This window comes from Canis aureus, chromosome 10 (genome assembly GCF_053574225.1).
Source record: "Canis aureus isolate CA01 chromosome 10, VMU_Caureus_v.1.0, whole genome shotgun sequence".
Taxonomy (NCBI): Eukaryota; Metazoa; Chordata; class Mammalia; order Carnivora; family Canidae; genus Canis; species Canis aureus.
Window position 1 is genome coordinate 61,944,528 of NC_135620.1, and position 12,605 is coordinate 61,957,132.

Genomic DNA, 12,605 nt, shown 5'->3' on the forward strand with positions numbered 1-12,605 from the left:
TTTTCTTGAAGGACAAGTTCACACACAAAGCCAAATAGCTTTATGGTCCAGTCCTGTAGGGTCTAAGAAGCCCAGCAACCTTCCTTCATTTCATCCCACTTTCTCTGTTCTCCTAAATTCAAACTGGCAGTATCTTCTGGTGTAATCATTCCCTATTCTTTGCCGCCTTTGAGATGGCTAATAAGATCTGTGGTTTATGCTCAAACTTAAACCTCCTTACAAAAAGGACAACCTTGGTGTTCTCATTTTTTGCGATATGGACAGGCTGAGAATTTTACAAGGCTCCAAGTTCTGATTTCTTTATTGCTAAACAATTCCATCTTCGATTTATCTCTCTCCTGTCATATTTTAACATAAGTAGTCAGGAGGAACCAAGCCACTCCTTCAATATTTTGCTTAGAAATCTCAGCTAAAAATCCGATCTTACTGCTTGCAAGTTCTGTCTTCCAGAAAAGACTAGGACACAAACACAATTCAAACAAGTTCTTTGCTACTTTCTAATGGGGATTATCTTTTCTCCATTGTCCAGTCACATGTCTGAGACCTCATTGGAATGGCCTTTACCATCTGTATTTCCACCAGCATTCTGTATGTGATTATTAATGTATTTTTTAAGAAGATGGAAGCTTTTTTTTTTAAGATTTTATTTATTTATCAATGAGAGACAGAGAGAAACAGAGAGAGAGAGGCAGAGGGAGAAGCAGGCTCCATGCAGGGAGCCCGATGTGGGACTCAATACCGGATCTCCAGGATCACGCCCTGGGCCAAAGGCAGATGCCAAACCACTGAGCCACCCAGGGATCCCCAGAAGCTTTCTTTACAGTTTTCCTCTTTCTATTCTGAGCCCTCACCAGAATTACTTATAAAAATCTTTTTACAGCAATATTGGATTTTGCTAGCATTGACCTCAAAACTCTACAACCTCTGCCCATTATCCACTTCCAAAGCCACTTCCACATTTGTAGGTATTTGTTAGAGTGGAGAGCCCCCCCCCCCCCCACTCTCAGTACCAATTTCTATCTTAGTTCTAGCTCGCGTCATGGGGTCTCTACTCCTATGACTGAATGCAACCTAATTACTTCCTAAAGGACCCACCTCGAAATCCCATCACATTAGTGATTAGGAAGTCAACATATGAATTTTGAGAGCAGAGGAACATTCAATCCATAGCACTGCCATAGTGCCCTACCATAAAATGTATCAAATTATACTGTTATTGCCTGTTCACTTGTCTGCCTTTCCTATTGGACTGTGGAAGAAGATCTTTGTCATTTTTATGGTTGTATTCCGTGCATCTAGCCCAATGACAGTAGGCCCCAAATAAATATTTGTTGAATGACCAAGGAATTGATACATAGAATAGAAAGATAGTAATCTTTTCTTTTTGTAATGAATATTTTAAATATTTATTAATACCTCCCTCAGGAGTAGCAAATGCAATTTTATCATTTTATATTTTTGAGTGAATTTGCATTTCTTTTCATTAATTTATAGTTTGTTATAACTTTTTCCTGAGAAGCAGAGGGAAGGGAAAAATTACTATTAGCTTATAAATAAGATCATTGAAGCTCAAAGCAGGTAATATCTCTTTCAAAAGTTAATGCTAGCTTTCAGATTGAAATCTCCTAAAAATCAGCATTCAGCACACAAAAAAATGATTCTTTCAAATGTTCAGTATTATGATGGTTCTTTCTGTGATGTGGATAGAAAAAGAAAGAGCTCCATATTCCTTATAAAGAATTGTATAACTTAATGTGGAATGTGAATGATGTAATTAGCTAAGATTCATACAGCTATTATTGTTGGGAAAAAAAAGTGTTCTCATTTTTTTCAAAACATAACCCATAGACACTGAAAATATCATTTTCAATAATTTGTTTTTTCCTTTTTCCCAGTCCAAGATGTAGTGAAGTGTTGATGAACTGGTGAGTAATTGTCTTATCATTCATTCTAAATTCTACACAACGCAGACTGCATAAATTCCAGTCTATTATTCTTACAGTATTTATTTCAGGTTGATGTCAATTTACAGCTACAAGAACATTTAATTGAATCTGTTGAAGAAAGGACGTGAAGCATTTCTGGATATACGAAATTACACTGATATTGGTAAACTGTAAACAATCAACCTGTAGGTGCCTTCAAGATCTAACATAAGAGTAATTAGTTCCATATTATTAATTTCTAATTCTGTCTTCTGTTTGTAGCACTAGAAGCATTAGACCAATATGAAAGAGAGAAAGAAAAAGAAAGAAGAAAGAAAGAAAGAAAGAAAGAAAGAAAGAAAGAAAGAAAGAAAGAAAGAAAGAAAGAAATCTCTTGCAATTTCATCTCACCAACAAATCCTTTGTTTTCATATTTTGTGTTTTCTGGATCATGGGAAAACAATTTTATGTGTTTGGAAATATAGTGTAGATTTTAATGTTTTTTTTTCACTTGACATGATGTTATAGACATTTTTATATGTTGCTATTCTTCACAGTAGTACTTTTTAATGGATGGTTTCTAGCTTACAAATTGATATTCTGTTATTTACTGAAACATTTCTCAGTTTTAGACATTAAACTGCTTTCAGGTTTTTCACTGTTATGAATAAGTCAGCAATGAGTCCTTTTGCATGTGATTTTTACTTTTTCCATAAAATAACACAGTGTCACCAATAGCAACAGCAGGTCAAAAAACTTGAAAATTTTCCAAGTTTTTGCTGTTTTGTTTTCAAAAGATAACTACAGTTTATACTCTCACCAGGGTGCATTAGTGCCCAGTTTCAACACAAACTCACTTGCACATATTTGTTAATAGTTGTAAAAAGAGCATTGGATTTTACTTCTTTAATAAATAGTCATACTAGTTTTGTTTCATATGTGACTGTAGGTGTGAGGATTCATCATCCCCTTCTAGATGTAGCTCCCTGACATAAAGACTCTTAAAACAATGACAAGTTTACAAGGGCAGTTGATAAACCTCTGAGGGGAAAATGATCCCACCCCTAATTTACCCTTTCCCAATGTGTTGGTCCATATTCAACTGTGTTTTTGTTTGTTTATTTGTTTATTTTTTTTGTTTTTAATATTTTATTTATTTATTCATGAGAGACACAGAGAGAGAGGCAGAGACATAGGCAGAGGGAGAAGCAGGCTCTCTGCAGGGACCCCAATCAATACAGGACTCAATCCCAGGACCCCGGGATCATGACCTGAGCCAAAAGCAAACACTCAACCACTGAGCCACCCAGGCACCCCTCAACTGTGTTTGGTAGGGATTCATTTTTCATTTTATTCTTACCACAAAATCACTAATTCAATATTTTTTGATGTTGGAACATGATCTGTATCATTCTGCATTTCATCTTGTAGAGGAAGTAAGGATTGAGATGAGTTTCTGCATCCTCCATAATTGCATAATAGCATAAATATTTCTATTTGACATATAATCTAAAAAATCGTATCAGTAAAATATGAAGAATTACTGCACTTCAGAGCACCACTGAACTTAGTCATGGTTGTATCCATCTTTAAGGTCACTATTGAAACTTTGATTCTAAGGGATTTTTTTTTAATGTATTAAATGTTGATTTTTGTAAAAATAGCTACTGTCTACCAAGTGCCTACTGTGTGCTGGACATTTCTATATACCTTATATCTAATTTTCCCAGAAATCCTATGAAATAGATATTCATTGTCTCCGTTCTGCTGGTTATAAAACGAGGACTCAGAGATGCTAAGTGTCTTGTCCAGGTCCAGGCAGTAGATGACTAAACTGAATTTCACATCCAGTATTGTCTCTCTAACATCTATGACCTTTCAGTTATATTGAGTCATTTAAAAGGGTAAGTATATTTTATCCTCCAAACACCAATTTTTTATAATAAATTATGCTTTGACATTTGTATATTTTAATTTAAAGTTATGAAATTATAATCCAAGTAATCAAAACACTCAACCAATTTACTATTTTTGCTTATAAAGTAATAACAATTTCTTTCCATTTAAATTTTCATCTGAATGCACTAAAAAACCTAGCATAAATAAAAACCACTCTTGGGGCATTATCTCCCAATGCTTTTTTCTGCCAACTGTACTTTGTGGGTAACAGCCTCATTGGCCATTCTTTGAACATGATTTTCACCTTCTTGCTTTTAGACCTTAGCTCATTTTCAACTGCAAGCCTCCTTCTCTATTAAGGGTGCAATCCAAAGAATATCTTCCTTATAATAGCTTTATTAATCATGTCAATCAAAGTTACTCCTCCCTCTTTGCAGTAACTATACTACTTTGGTCTAAACATCTCTATATTATTTATATCCCATGCAGTGTATGGAAAGAACACGAGCTTTGAAGTTACACAGGTGTGATTCAGTATTCACCTCTAATCTAAATCGTGTCACTTTTTTGAAGATCAGTGTGTAATTGTTAACTATTGCTGGGTAGCAAATGACTCCAAAATTCAGTGGCTTAAAACAATAGCATTTTTCGGGTGCTGGGTGGCTCAGTCGGTTAAACATCTGCCTTCGGCTCAGGTCATGATCCCTGCTCCCCCACCAACGCATGCTCTCTCTCTTTCTCTCTCTGAAATAAATGTATAAAATCTTTAGAATAAAAATACAATAAGCATTTCTGAATGTTTTTTTTTAAGAAAATGAAAACTTTTAAGATTGACTTTTAGCAACTTTTAAATATACAGTATTGTATTATTTATTATAGCTTTATTATTGACTTAAAGTTCTATTTCTCTTAAATCTTGAGTAAGCAAGGTGGTTCTTTTGGGCTTGGCTGGGCTTACTTACATATCTGTAATGAGACTTGTATCAAGGGTGCAGCTTTCTTATCTTGGCTGGGTTCCTTCCCATGTTTGGTAGTTGGCTGGCAAGATGATCTATGATAGCCTCAGGTAGGACAACTGGCTCTTTCCATGTAATTTCTCATCCTCCAGTAAGCTAACCGGAGCTATCTGTGAGAATAGAATGCCAAGAGAAAGCAAGTGAAAGATTTCCTAGAGACTGAGCTCAGAAATGATAGTCAATTCTACTGCACCCTGTTGACCAGAAGCTAATCAAAAGTGAAGTTTAGATTCAAGTCATGGAAGCACTTGATGGGAGGAGCTGCCAAAATCAGCGTAATGGGAATGTCTACATTTCAGAGCTACTGTAAAATAAGATATGATTAAAAAGTACTTGGCAAATGCTTTGAATATATAAATTTGATACATGTTAATTATGTGTTCCTTATACATCTTGGTCCCCCATATCCTATGCATGGTAAGTCTACAAGAAGTACCAAATGAATGGATTATAGAAATATATAATTTAGAGGACTTTCTGAAAAGTTTTAAAAATATTTTAATAAAAATATGCAATTAAATAGACACCTTATTGCCTCAAAATTGGATTTAATTCAAGTTATGTAAAATACATAGCAAAATAAAAACTGGTGCTAAAAGCCAGGACAATTTTAACCATTTTTCTTCAAACTCTGGTTTCTTAATTTATATTTTTATGTCATATAAAAAGTAGGAATTTTAAAAGGAGGTATTTGATCATTTTCAATATATAATTTGTGCAGGACCATTATTTTTAGCGATAGATTTTCTTTTATGAGAGTGAAATAGAGTATATAAATTCTGCATCGCATGCTGAGAGAAAATCAGTATGGCTACACACTTCTCATGCTTCAAGGATTTTTAGTATAATAGAAATCTACAGGAACATAACACCTTCGAACTTCACTGCCTCAATGTGTCTTAGACAGACATGGTAAGAATGCATTCTTGTAAGTTTTACTTGCTGAAATAAAGCACACATAGGGTTTAGTAGCCAAACAAATGTGCTGACTTTACTTACAATTTTAGAAGCTACCTTTTTTGTCAAAGAGCTTGGAACAATAATCTGAAAAAAACAAATATGTCAATTTTAGAAATGGGTAAATTACAGAAAATTGAAATACCTGTGCTTATATATGTGGTAAAACTCAGAGCCAGAATATGACTCATACAAATGGATAAAATTTCTCTCATTCAATAAGAGGATAAAATCCTCTACAATAATGAAATCCATAATTTCCCTAATTCATCTCCTCTTACAGGTTCAGATGTTTCTACAGAATCCTGAAATTCTAATTCAATGTTTCTAACATTTGATTGGCATCTTATCTTTTATACATGTTAAAGGCAATTTTTATACTCATTAAAAAATATACAAGTTTGAATATGCAATGCTTTTTAAATTAGTGTTTCAAGATTAAGTAGTTAAAAAAAAACTCAACAATATTGAATACCATAATAAAAATCATGTGTGTAGCATCTGGTTTTATCATACTTTCACATTATTCCATATTTGCTTTTGTTATAGTTGGGGTTCTCTCTACAATACTTGCATTTCCATGACCTTTGCTCCTTCTCAGAGGTAGTCTCATTAATTCAATATTTATCATTTTTAATTAGGTTTTCTACTCTTTCTATACTTGTATTTATCTCTAAACAATATATATTATAATTTTGCAGAGTTTTAAACTTTATATAAATGGTATCATATTACAGGTATTATTTTGCAAAGTGCTCTGTTTTATTTAACATTATGTTTGTGATCATCATCCGTATTAATATATATTTTGCTCTGTTTTATTTATTTTGACTGCTTTATATTTGTAAGATTCTATTCTATGACAAAATCACACTACACTATTTTTTCTCCTGCTGATGGACACTTCAATTGTTTCTAATTCTTCCCTTTTTCAACTAGTGCTGCCATAAATCTTGAGCATATTTCCTTTTATACACATATCAGAATTTCTCCTAGAAAAGAAGCTGCTGAGTTGTAGGGAATATACACTTTCAACTTCACTAGATATTACCAATTTACAATTCATTCACTGTTTATTAGAGTTCCCTTTATCCACATTTTTTTTTTCTAAAGTAAGTTATGTGCTTTCTCATTGTCATGGAACATACTATGATCCTTTTTCCTCTTTGACCTCAGGGTATACTCAACTATGTAACTGTCAGATTCTTTCTTCATCAAGATCATGGATCATATTACACGGGAGAGAGGAACCATATCAGTTCCTCCACCACAATTGCAGCAAGGAAGACATTTCATTCTGTGGGAGGAAGAAATCAGGAATGCTGAGTAGGGGCACCTCTCTCTGATCCCATATGAAGGAAATGTTTGAGTAAAGGACTATCTCCAGGTGAGTCCTCTGCAAATAAGCACACAGATCTCACAGGACAAGACTCTTGGTACTATGTAGCCTGGGAGTCACTAAACATCCTTACCTATCTACCCCCAGGTTCTCCTAGAAAGCCTTATATTGAAAAGCTCATTTTGTCTTGGGAATGAGGCACCTTCGATATGTGTTGTGTTACTGTCCAAGAGTTAGCAACATTTGCAATCTCCCCCTATCCCCCAAAAGTGATAAACTGATTCTGCCTACTGATCTGATTCCTATGTTCTGTGTAGCATCAAGTTTGCCTGGTTACAGCAAGACATTAACTCCTTCAATTTCTAATTGCCTAATTTACTATAGGAAAAGCAACTGGGAATAAGAGGGAAAGCATTTTCTCAACATAGCCAGAAAGTAGCAAATCCTGAAATGTAACTTGGTCCTGCTTCTAGAAAAATGCTTTTTTTCTATTATACCATTCTTCCAAAATGATTCCCTTTACGTTCTCTAGTTTTTCCTCTGAGTTTTGTGGGTTGGTTTTGTTTTGGCTTGGTCTAGCTTTTATATACATATTTTTTTTTCTTGAGAAAATTGCGTTTATAATGTATTTCTAGAAATAATATTATGTAAACATAAACTTTAGTCTCAGTATTATATAGGTCCTCTGCATGGAATATTCTATCCCCTGTCAACTCTTACAAGCCATAGAATTTCAGAGCAAGAAGGGATCCTCAAAAAGTTGTCTCAACACTCTCAATTTCCAGATACAACAGAGATGAAAAATTAAATATAAAGAGGGTATTGCCCAGTGTTTTCCTGCTCAGAACAGGCAGAGCCACAGTCATAGTATTTTTTTCTGATTGTAACAGTAAAGAATAAAATAAAACTAAACTACAAAATCCTACCAAACAGAGATAACTACTATTAAAATATCATTGTCTGCTTCTTTAATCAAAGTACCCATTAACACAATAGGTAACTAAATTGAATATTAATTTAATACCACAATTATTATTGTAATCCACTTGGGTTTAATTTCATTCTAGACATTTTTTAGATATGTGACCTTAAGCAAATTATTTAATCTTTCTGAGCCTCAGTTTCCCCATCTGTAAATATAGGGGAATAGTTTTGAGGATTAGATGTAATACATGAGAAAACTGAGAACAATATCTGCCAATAATCTGTGCTTGATAAAGCATAACTATTCTAAGTGAAAACACAGACTGTGTGGTTCATTATAATAGGAAAGATACTTTTATATTTCATTGTGTATTCTATTTGGCTATATACACATAGTTCTACATAAGATACTCAATATTTTTTTAAAATATGTATGTGTTTCTCTTTCTTTTTTATAAAGTAGACTCCATGCTCAGTGTGGAGCCCAACATGGGGCTTGAACTCCTGACCTTAAGATCAAAAGTTGGATGCTTAACGGACTGAGCTACCCAAGTGCCCTCAGTCTCCCTTTTTTATAAAGGGATCTATCAGATCAATCAGAAATTTGAGCTATGTTAAACATAATTTTATCTTAGGAGTTCGCATCCTACTGGGCCACACCCCAAAAGTAATTATGTCCTGGAACAGACAGTTCAGTGGAAGTATTTCCACCACACACCCAATCACATCTTCATCTTGAGCAGTTAGATTTATGTGTGCATTAAAGGTCAAAAAAAAAGTGACAAGGTCTACAAAATATGACCTTAGCTATAAATAAAAAATTTCTATGTTAATATTAAGAATATGTATATAATAACAAACATATATTTACATTAGGAGAAAATATACCAGGATTTTATCATGTACTTTTCAGAATTCCCAGGATGAATTATGGTACTTTTATAATAAGAAAATTCATAAAAGGAAAATGAAGGGATGTTTTCTCCCTTCTGTGAATTGTTTATATATGAAACATAATACATTTTTTTAAATTGAAGACAATGACAAATCTTCAGGTGTCCAACTTAGACTGATTTAGTACTTTATATCATGAGTTAGGCTGCCTCTTCCTGGCTTTACCTGTGCTGTCCTAACAGCCTTATCTCCTTTTCTTCTTTTGCCTCCAACACTCCATTATCACCTAAAGAAGAAGCTTAACCATATCTTCAGATATAACTTGTTTCTTCTCCTGAATTAAGATCTTATTAATTACTAATAATTGGCCTTGTCTATCTTTGTGACCTACTGTGGCTTTAATATATATATATATTATGAACCTGAAATAATTTTTTGTACCTTTCCAAGGATATGTCTGTACCTTGGGATTACAAATTCTAATTTATCCTTGTTTCCCCAGTATTTAACAGAATAGGTGCTCTGTGAACATTTGTTAAGTAAGAAGAAGAAAGAGGGAGAAAGAAGGAAGGAAAAGATGGATTGTGTTAATTTGGAAACAGACTACTGTAATGGACAATAGAGTTTCTGCCAAGAGAATTGTCTTTAAGAATGGGAAGAATTAGTCCGAAAAGAAACTGACCCCTTTCCATGTTAAGTTTTTATTTGTATCCATCCTAACCCAGCTATGATTGTGTATAGGTCCAGGGAGAATGAAAGGAGCCGTGTATCAATTGAAAGTTCTATTTCACTCGACTCAGTAATGATTTGGAACACAAATATTTCTGCTGTGGAATACTTCTTTTTACACCTGAACATAACATACTTCACAAGTGCAGAGGTATTAGCATAGTGGCAGCAGTAATGCTGGCTTATGCCATATGGGATACTGGACATAGTGCCATTAAATAAAGACAAAGCAGTTTTAGAGGCCAGCCCCTGGGAAATCTCCATGATATTAGTGATCCTGGCTATGACATCAGCAAATCTTGAAAATGGCTGGTATTCAGTAAGTAGTGGTGGTAGAGATGACCTGATTCTAAGGCCACTAAGAACAATCTCTGCTTAGGGCACATGTATCTTCCTGGGGCAGTATCTCTGTAGCATTGTTGAGGCTGGTGGCTGTGGATTATTGAATATTAGTTAAAAGAATTTAATTAGTTAATTTATTCAATTATTTATCATATATTCACCTAGTGCCTACTCTATGTAAATCATAGAACCTAAGTTTTTCAAAGTGCTGGACATACACTAGGGAAGGAAACAAGTGAATTTTCTGTTCTCATGGAGCTGAAATTTTAGGAGGAAGAAGCAGAAAATAAGGAGATGAGCAAATAAGTAATATAATTTCAGGTATATATACTCAGGATAAGAAAGAAAGGAGTCAAGGATGACTTCTAGGTTTTGGAGAATGTTTATGCCATTTGCTGAAATATAGAAGCATAGGGGTTTTAGTGGGCAAAATCAGGTATTTGGTTTTGGACAAGCAAATTTTGAGATGCGGACTCAATAGTAATGGAAATGTTGAGTAAGCAGTTGGATAAGGGAGTCTGAAGCTTGATGGATAAGTTGGATCACGGCAGTGACTCTCCAATGCAGCAAGTCTGGAATTAGGGATAGGAACATTGGTAGTACAGCCTGGAGCAGTAAATACGGGCTGACTGCCGCTGGCCCTCTGGACTGACTTGTAGTCCGTAAATCCCACCTAGAGGCATTCCCATATGTGTTCAAGGACGGTTACTCTGAAAGGAAAGGAGCTGGAATTGGTGGAGAAATTGGTGGGGAGCTTGAAGCAAGTTAGATTTGAGTGCTAGGGAAGCCTGGGTGGCTCAGTGGTTGAGTGCCTGCCTTTGGCTCAGGATCCTGGAGTCCCAGGATCGAGTCCCACATCGGGCTCCCTGCATGGAGCCTGCTTCTCCCTCTGCCTATGTCTCTACCTCTCTCTGTGTCTCTCATGAATAAATAAATAAAATATTAAAAAAAAAAAGATTTGAGTGCTAGTGCTGAGGTGATATCATTGATACCTCCAACCTTAGTAAGGTATGGTATGTTCTGGTAATAAATGTACATGCAGAATGCCATATCCTTGTCCAACCAAGTGTCCCAATGTGATTATACATTTTTACTGTATAATTAATTCACAATTAACATTTATTAATGTCTGCAGATTAGTGATGTTATACTAGTGGAGACAGTATGGGATAATAGGAGGGCAATGGACTTGGAGCCAACGTAATTTTCCTTTAATGAAGAACTTGTTGCCTCAGCTTCTGGGAGTCCTGTTGGCAGACAGTATTCAGCTGTCACCACCTTCAGTGATTGCTTCAGCTGCAGAGAACTGTGTCTGCTAAGTTCATACCCCTTCCTCGGGTAGCCCTCATCCAAAGCAGGAAGATTGCGGGCAGGCCACAGAGAGAGCTAGGCCTGAGAAGCTCCAGCAGTTTTTATCCTGGATGTTGGAGTCATCCCAGCCCAGGCATCAAGCATGTGAATGAGACCTGTGAGGTGACCACAGCTCTGGTGATCACATGATTGCATGGTCCCAAGTAAAGATTGACTAGCTGAGCCTAGTCAGTTCTCAGATAAGCAAAATAAATGAGTGCCATTATCTTAAGACACCACTTTAAGGTAGTTTGTTCACAGCTATTAAATAACTGCAACAATAATCATTTTATTTCTTTCAGCCTCAATTTCTCTATATATGATATGGGAATAATTGTATTAAAACTACCTGGACCTATCTCATGAGCATGTTGCGGAAATAACTTTAATAGTTTATGTAAACTTGCTTTATAAGCTGTAAGAGGCATAGGACATGCAATTTATTGTAATTATCACCATAAATCATCATTAACTTGGAAGACAGTATACAGAATACCAAGAAAGCATGGCTTCTGATTTCAAGGAGCAGTAATACTAGCTTTCAGTTCATTATAATTTATCCTAAGCACATAAAGATTTGTGGTGCTATATATGGAAAAAAGTTTTTTTTTACATGTAAATAGAAGGGTCTTAAATGGGAGGAGGGGAAATGAAAATCAAGAAGGGTTTAAAAACAATAAAAGACATTCACTTTTCCTTATCTAACTTTTCTACATAGGTTAAATCAGAAGAATGTTCTCAAGTGCACTTGTAGATGGCACAGATTTGTCCTGCCTAGCTTCAAACTTGACACTTAATTTCCTCCTTCGCACTCACTTAACATAGCCTGTATCCTGTCCTTGTTTTCTTCTCCTATATACTTCAAATGCCTGTTATCTCCAACTAGATACAAGTGTATTTAAGGAAACATTCCAGAGATTTTTCATAGTTATGCTCCAAGAGTAACAATCATAGCACTTTTTAAATAGAAGGTACCTAACAGGTGTTTATAAAATAAATACAAAATCTAAACAGTGCAAATATGACTTGAAAGTCAATAAAGGATCAGTGATTACTTACTACCAAGCTTTTTAAGAATTTCATTGAAAATGAGAATTCAGCTACCAGTTTAACCAGATTTTTTCTTTAGATTTTTTATTTTCTAGATTTCAAGATTTCCCCCGAGGCTTCATGAGTGCAGTCTGCCAATTATTCCAGCCCCTGTGGCTGTCTTGATTTTCCAGGCATCGT

The 12,605-nt window shown here is 35.0% G+C and overlaps 1 long non-coding RNA gene across 3 annotated transcripts; it reads left to right on the forward strand.

The window, feature by feature from the left end:
• Positions 1-337: 337 nt before the first annotated feature.
• Positions 338-11,659, forward strand: LOC144322566 (uncharacterized). Of its 3 annotated transcripts, XR_013388181.1 has the most exons (6): positions 338-588; positions 1,896-1,925; positions 2,003-2,131; positions 6,347-6,400; positions 6,974-7,184; positions 11,161-11,659. It is a non-coding gene; the product is annotated as an uncharacterized LOC144322566 (long non-coding RNA). The 3 variants fall into 3 exon arrangements; XR_013388182.1 differs by lacking the exon at positions 6,347-6,400 and having other exon boundaries at positions 2,003-2,159; XR_013388180.1 differs by lacking the exon at positions 2,003-2,131.
• The last annotated feature ends 946 nt before the right edge of the window (positions 11,660-12,605 follow it).